Source organism: Leptonychotes weddellii, unplaced genomic scaffold, assembly GCF_054177405.1.
Source record: "Leptonychotes weddellii isolate Sample4059 unplaced genomic scaffold, ASM5417740v2 HiC_scaffold_12941, whole genome shotgun sequence".
Lineage (NCBI taxonomy): Eukaryota > Metazoa > Chordata > Mammalia > Carnivora > Phocidae > Leptonychotes > Leptonychotes weddellii.
Genome location: NW_027708648.1, coordinates 1 through 5,959, shown reverse-complemented (window position 1 = coordinate 5,959; position 5,959 = coordinate 1). Strand labels below are relative to the sequence as shown.

General features: G+C 47.1%; 1 non-coding gene across 1 annotated transcript; it reads left to right on the top strand.

Moving 5' to 3' along the window:
- Nucleotides 1–473: 473 nt before the first annotated feature.
- Nucleotides 474–3,491, top strand: LOC102735596 (golgi associated RAB2 interactor 1A). Its single transcript, XR_014141682.1, has 2 exons — nucleotides 474–990; nucleotides 3,127–3,491. It is a non-coding gene; the product is annotated as a golgi associated RAB2 interactor 1A (transcript).
- Nucleotides 3,492–5,959: the final 2,468 nt, after the last annotated feature.

Genomic DNA, 5,959 nt, shown 5'->3' with positions numbered 1-5,959 from the left:
GGTAGCTCAGTTGGTTAAGCAACTGCCTTCGGCTCAGGTCATGATCCTGGAGTCCCGGGATCGAGTCCCGCATTGGGCTCCCTGCTCGGCGGGGAGTCTGCTTCTCCCTCTCCCGCTCCCCCCTCTTGTGCTCTCTCTCTCTCTCTCAAATAAATAAATAAAATCTTCAAAAAAAAAAAAAGAATTTTAGCCCCTCAATCACAAGTTTCTGCAAGGATTTGCTTTTCCCTTTCAGTTTATTTGAGGCTCCTGCCCACCCCCATGCCTTCTGACACACACAAGGCTTGTCCCGGACCTGCTTAGGGTAGAGGCACAGAAGAACTTGATCAGCTGGATTGCCTAACACCTTCAGGTTTCAGAATCTATTTTAAGATTTTATTTGACAGAGAGAGAGGGAACACACGCAGGGGGAGTGGGAGAGGGAGAAGCAGGCTTCCCATGGAGCAGGGAGCCCGATGCGGGGCTCGATCCCAGGACCCTTGGGATCATGACCTGAGCTGAAGGCAGATGCTTAACCGACTGAGCCACCCAGGTGCCCCAAGGTTTCAGAATCTAAACACTTTCCTCCTCTCATTTTAGTTGCAGTCTTTAGGTATGCTCTCACTAACTTCCAAAGTCAGCCTGACAGCTCTGCTGGCCGGGTTTCTAAATGTTCCCGAGCAGTAGCCATAGCAGCCCATCAGAGAGGGGAGGAGGCGATTCTGCCAGGGGCCCAATGTGGTCTGATGATCCTGGAGCTTAATGCTTAAGGAACAGGTGCCCAGGTGTAGGCTGGAAGATTCAAGTGAGTTCCTTCAAAGTTCTGGCCCGAGGAGGCCACAAACTCTCAGAGTGCAGACCTGGTCCTCTGACTGTAAATTTCTCCACCCAGCCTGAAAGCAGCCTCTCGTCATCCACTCAGCCCAGCGAAAACTTCATGCTGTTGGCGGCTGAGCAGACCAGTGACAGTTTCTCAAATATCTCAGGAAGACCCCAGCTCACAGCAGACAGGTGGGTCATCCAGGCAAGAACCTGCAACATCCCTTCCTGTGGCACTGAGCTGTGGGTGGGGTCAGTGACACCCTCCGCCAAACTAGCTTAGTTCCTTCTTTTTATTCTAGACAATTATGCGTACAGCTTCTCCCCTCAGTTTTATTATAAGCCTGTCCTTGAAAACAGGGTCTGTGGCTGATTGGTCTGAATATTTCCTAGGCAAACTGCAGTGTTTTCATAAACAGTGCTCAATAAAAGGGATGAGGGATGAGTAAATTAATTCAAAGAAGGGTAAGCTAATAAAGCAGGCTCAGGGAGTTAGGTATTGACTGTCTCCAGTCCCAGCTCACCAGGGTCCCCTGGGTGAGACAATTCTGAGTTCTCTTTGCCTCACTTATCTGTTCTGTAAAATGGACAGAATAGACAGTAACCCAAAGCAGAAATGGCTCCAACACCATTTGCTAAGTAATTGTATGGGACTCTGTGCAACAAGTGATGGAAAACAAAAGCAAATCATGCAACCAATACGCTGAACAAGTACGACCTGAAGGGTATCATCAAAATGTAAATTTATTTTTGTCTTCCCTTTATATTTTTTTCAGTGGGAGAAGCTTTCTTCTTGCCCCGAGATAAAAGCTGGTTCTCTGACCGGCCCCATAAGCATATGGGCTCCCCCTTAAAATATAAAAGATCCTTTGGTCCCTTTAAATTGCAAAAGCAGCATCAATTCTGAAATTAAAATGTCTGGTGCCTGATAATTATCAAAACTGAACTGTTCACAGCTTCCCTCAACCTGGCCTCGTGTTCAGATGGTCCTCCATAGTGGGGACTGGGTTGTCACTCCTCTTGTTCTGTTTCCTAATTTTAAAGCTCACTTTTTCTCTTATGAGCTTTCTTGGGTTCTTTGGAGTCCCATACCTGACACTCCCCCACCCCCACCCCTCACTGCAGCTCTGGTGATGCTCTGACATCTTCCTTTCATCTGGCCACCACCCCCCTCAGGCTCCGGCTCTGCGGGCATCCACACCACCCAGGCACTAGCTGTCATAGCCCTTTAAGGGAGTCCTCTTGGGCAGGGCTTATTTTAAAGCTAAAGACAGGAGACAGCAACACAGCCCCCCAGAATCATAAGAAGTACTAGGCCATAAACACTTCACAAAAACGACACAAGAGGGAGCTCTAGAGCCCAAACCAGAAAGCTACCTTGACCTACCCTCATTCCAGAAAGTTCAGGAAAACCATTTCACATTAAAAATAACTGTCAGAAAAGGATAGTAATCAAACCCCCACACAAAATTATATAAGGAAAAAAGGAGTATATGAAGCATAGCAAAAGCTTACAGACAACAAAAACACACTAAAAAGACATGCCTTGCAAAACAAATGAAAACTACAACCCAGCATTTCAAAATGAGCTGAAAGAAATTAAGAAAGTGATAGAATATATGAAAGAACAACACAACTCAGAAGATTTATAAATGTGGTGATAAAACCGAGGAAAGAATCAGACATTTTTAAAGAAACGATTATTTCCAAAACGAAGCCTAAACCAGAGAGAATACAAGAGCAAACAAAGCAGATAATGCCTTAAGAGAAATGAAAGGATAAAGGGAGAGCTTAAAGAAAGAAAATAAGCATGTGTCTCACTTAGAATCAAAATTTTAAGAAATTTAGCTACACTCTGTGTTTTTCTAGACACACTAAGTGGCTGTGACTTTTTGTTAAGTTATTACTGTTTTTGGAGAACTGTCTTAAGGTTTTCTTTGGCTTTCTGCTGCTGCCCGGCTGGTTATAGTGGGCCTCAGACGGATCCCAGTGGGCTCAGATCTTGCCTTTGAGTCTTACTTAACACATGAGGTTCTCAACACATAAAAGCGACACTTAAGGTTTGGAGGGGAGTCTGTTCCAGTCCAGCAGAGCAGGCCTTAGCTTGAGCCTCCCTCCTGCTTGGCTTTCTCTGTTCAAGTCACTCTTGATACATCCCACCACATACACATGTTGTCACTGGCCATCATTGCCACGTTCCCATCTATGCTGAAGGCACCTGTACTGGAAAAGACATAATTTAAAAACGGTTTTTAAATTAAATTCTTAACAATGCTTTCTTTTTCTTTTATTGCTTACAATGATCCCCAAATTCCTGGGCTCCAATAGTAACACCAACGTTGCCATCAAAACAGACAAATTGGACAGCTACAAGATACCCTCCCCAGTGGCATCTCCAATCAACTTGAATATACCCATGAGAGCCGCCTTGAGCCACAGCCTCTGGGAACAAGAGAATCCAGATGGGCACTTCCTGCAAGCTCCTGTTGCCAGTTCCCTAGGAGAGAACCTTTTGGGACCCTGACACCTAGCCCAAAGAGGGTGATCTTCCCTAGCTTCATTCCGTGAACTTGCGACAACCTCCTATAATGCTGTTTTCCCACTGTGGGCCAAAGACCATGGGAGAGGTATGATGATGTTTATAACAAAGTGCTGCTGTACTTCCACCAATAAACCTCCAAGTGAGTTCCTAATTGTTATAAGTTGTGCTCTGTGGGGCTTCGGGCTGGGGATGGACTAATTAGGAGCAGGAGCTCACCCCTTAGGGAAATAAGTGGGGAAAATGTTCTGTCTACTCCTTTGAAACCCCAAAGCAGCCAAGAAAAGCCCAGAAATCCAGTCCAGAGGAAACAGCCAGGGCAGAAACCCAAGGTCCTCTTTCAGAGGAGTGGGGGGAACCAGAGGCAGGACTGCTACCAGCCCAAAGGGAAAGAAATCTTGAGAACTATGCTGACCAATTGGGAGATAACTTTGTGTGGCCCCACTTACCTCAAGCAAGAAATTGAGTCTTTACCACCCCAATCCCCATGTTCGTGTAAAGCTGTGAAGGCTCACCCTGGGCCATGCAAACCTTGGTTGCTAATAAAGACATGGCTTCTGGTAAGGATGACGATGACCACCTGTCACTGGAAGGCCTACCTGACTTGACTCTTCCCACCCTGGACCTAACGAAAGCAACCTGGAAGACACAGTAACTGTGTGTGCATATGAGGGGCGAGCAGGAGCGTGGGCCAGCCTCTGGACCAATGGCAGATATTTACTTGGAAAATACTACCACAATATGCAGGAACTATTTATTAGGTCCCTGCTAGGTGTCAGACACTGGGCGGGATGCTGGGTAAATTCGAGAGAGGGAAAGAGACAGGTTACCTGCCTTGAGGGAGGATGTAGGAGAGATACTGAGCCCTGTTCTGGAGACACAAGAAAGCCATTAAGGTTGACATGGTGTTTGAACCACGGGTCTACAAATCAAGGCTGGAAGCCCTTCTTTCCTAGAGTTCACATGAGAGGAGATAGAGTGACGAGGGAGGAAGAACATGGCCGTCCTCCCCTGTGCACAGTCAGGTGGGCTGAGCACTAAATCCTGGCCCGACCGGGTCAGAAATGACAAGAGCTGAGAGGATGCTTGATGTTTGTGGGTTTCTTCTTGTCTCCAATAAAAATTAAAACAAAACACATTTCCTTCCAGCCTGTTACAGTCAAGCTGAGCATTGCTGGTGCTGGTGAGGAACATCTAGCAGCAGAACTTAGAGGCTGATGTGCAGGATGACCTTCCTTGCTTCCCAATTTATGCCTGTGGTCCTAGGATCATTATCGATATGTACCCACGTCATTCTCAAAGTGTCCCTGCACGAATGGCCAACCACTCGACTGATACACGTGTTTACAAACATTTAGGAGATCCCCCACCCTCACTTCTATTGCCTTGGTTTACGACTCCATCCGCTCTCACCTAGATTACCCTAATAACCCCAGCTGGCCTCCCAAGCTCTCATGGTTATAACAATAGCAGCTAACTTCATTAGCAACTTACCATGTGCCCAACCCTATGCTAAGACCTTACAAAGATCACTTAATCCATACAACTCACTGGGAGGAGATCCTCTTGCTAACACATTTATGTGAACGTGAGCCACAGAGAGGTTCAAGAACTTGCTCAAGGTCATATAGGGAGTAAGCAGCAGGGCCAGGACCTGAACCCAGTCTAACTCCAAAGTCCGATGGCTCTCTGATTTCGTCCCAATCCATTTCCCTTCTGCACTGCTGAAGAGCAATCTTTCTGAAACATAAATCTGACTAGAGCCTCACCCTTGATAAAAAACACTCTCTGATAGGAAATGACCAGGCCTATTTCTCCAGCCGCTCCACCTTCCAGAGGCTGCTTCCCTTGCACCTCCTGTGTCCACCACACTAAACGCCCCATGCACTTCCGCTTCCGTACTGCAAGGGTGTGGCACGTCCTTCACTCGACGCACGTCTCGTTCCTTGCGCGTCTACCTGTTGCTCTCGCGATACTTGTCCTTCCTGCGGGAGCTCTGCGCGGCTGTTTACCCTGCGTGTGCCTGTTTCAACCTTTCTCACACCGTTACAGTTGTTTACGTGGCCATTGCTTTGGTGGGACTAGGAGCTCTCTAAGAACAGATACCGCTTTGTATTAGAGTTCTTTACCCAAAAAAGGAGCTGACTCTAATTTAAACCAAAGGGAATTTATTGGAAGGGTAGGAGTTAGCTCACAGACTCGACGGGACAGCTGAAGAGCCATTGCTGAATGTGCGGACATCAGAAGAGCTTCGTGGATTCAGGTAAGGGTGGCTCATCAAACATCTCATCCGATGCTGCAGCAGGCTGGGGGGTTCCTCAAGGGAAACGGAGGGGTGCCACAAAAGAACGGCTAGGAGATCAGATGTCTGGTGGCTGATAATAACAAATGTCCACCACAATGTGACTCTCTGCTCTCTGTTCAGAGAGGCGCTCTGCCCCGGGCCTCAGGCATCTCCGCACATCCTTGCTAAGTAAGCCAGATTGCAAGGCCCAAGTGGGTAGTTTTGCTCACTTGCATGTTTCGGGAGAGGGATGAAGAGTTTAGACAGATTGCCTCATACTTTGTGTGTTCCTTTGAAACAGTTTTTTACTCAATACTGTGCCTGAAGGATTCCATTCT